Source organism: Acyrthosiphon pisum, chromosome X (assembly GCF_005508785.2).
Source record: "Acyrthosiphon pisum isolate AL4f chromosome X, pea_aphid_22Mar2018_4r6ur, whole genome shotgun sequence".
Taxonomy (NCBI): domain Eukaryota; kingdom Metazoa; phylum Arthropoda; class Insecta; order Hemiptera; family Aphididae; genus Acyrthosiphon; species Acyrthosiphon pisum.
The window spans coordinates 128508187-128510257 of NC_042493.1; positions in this window are offsets into that span (position 1 = coordinate 128508187).

The following is a 2071-nucleotide window of genomic DNA, read 5'->3' on the forward strand; positions in this document are numbered from 1 at the left end:
GATACTATATAGTAGGAATTATAATATACACTATACAGTGCATACTCTTTTCACTTGCATCCAAAATTATAATAATAGTATATTAGTATAGGTATGTTAATAAATGAATATTAGTTTCATTCAAAGATTAAAATGCGCTCAACTGCAGCTGAATATAGGTAATCTTTTTTTATTTTCTATTTCTTTATCAAAAATCTAATTTATTCAGAGGGATTAAATATATTTAATAATAATTAGAAAAAAAGATAAAATTAAAAACTTCTATTATTACTTATGGACTTACCTGCTGATTTGTTAACCATTTTTGATAAATTAAAATGTACTTAATAGGTAATATATAATTATTACATTTTTTATAAATTATTATATAGTAAAAACTAGGTAGATCGTTTACGATCACGTCATAATAATATACTGTGTCATCTACGCCGTCCACCAACCCACCATACCAATATAATCATAAATATATTTTGTGAAAACGCGTGCACGATTATTGGTACATATATACCTGCTGCAGATAGCTATAATATATTAATATAGCTATAGCTATTAATATGTTATATGTATTATAATAAAATTTATATAATTAATCATTATTGAATTATTCGCTAAAAAAAATATCTCACTATTATAGCTGATATGCTATTGCTGTATTATATTAAGTACCTAATATTATAATAATTGTATTATTGTATCATAAAATATATTTATAAGTAAGCAAAATTGCACTTCAAATCAGTTTTTTGAATTATTTTTTCTAAAATTAAATAGATATAAAATATAATATACATATTATATAATATGTTTGGTACGCATACACAATATATATTATAAAATGTTAACAATTATTAATATATAGAAATATAACTATATATGTATAGCTAAAGTCCCGCGCACTTCGTTTCCCGTAAAAAATTACAACTTTAAAAAAAATTATGTTTGTTCAACTCCTTTCAGATGCAACTTATAGCCTCCCTATATATATTACTATACTAGGCAATCCATACTACGTCGGGTCGCGGAAAATTTCTGAGGTGAAAATTCTTGAAGACCTATCCTTTACGTATCAAAATATACAATACAGTCAAGCCTTTCTGGATAAATACGTTATTTGAACATTATTATTTTCGTTAGACGGTCGTCGAGTAACCTGCACCATGATTTTGCACCTGATCTGCCCAATTAACTAATATTATGGTAACCAATAATAAATAAATACTAATTTCTATTAGTTATTTTTCTAAAACCAATAGCAACCATTTATAAACAAAAATTTCCACAGTAAATCTCAAAATCTCCGTTTGCATGAGCACCTCAGATTGGACCTATAGGGGTATGAAAAATAGTATACGTCCTATTCTCAGACCTAGGTATGCTGCCAAATATACACACAAAATAATGTCATGAAAATCGGTCAAGCCGTTTTGGAGGAGTTTTGTTACAAACACTGTGATATACGAGAATTTAATATATATAAAATTCTCTATTATAGATATAATTATATCTATTAATCTATTCTATATCATAATATATAGCGAATATATAACTATTCAAGATTATAAACTTTTTTAGATATCTTATGAATATCAGAGACAATTTATTCTGTATGTATCATTAACAAGATATCCAACGAATATTCTTAACAAATAAGATTTTTGATATACTATTTCTTATATTAAATAGATACATTGTAAATATGTTATTCAAGATAAACTTTTTTAAATATCATATAAATATTAGTAACAATATGTTCTATATGTATCGTTAACGTGATATCTAATATATAATCTAAAGAAATCAGATTTTTGATATATTATTTCTGATATTAAATAGATAAATTATAAATATGTGATCTAAAATAAACATTTTTAGATATCATATAAATATTAATTATAATATGTACACCAAATATCGTGCTGAAAATATCTAATGTATATTGCACACAAATTACTTTTTTGATATTGGAATCTTGATATAGTAAAGTTATGTAACGAATATATAAACACATACATTGATTTTCAGTTATCTTAAGACATTGTAAGTATATTAACTAACGAATGTAGAAAAATGA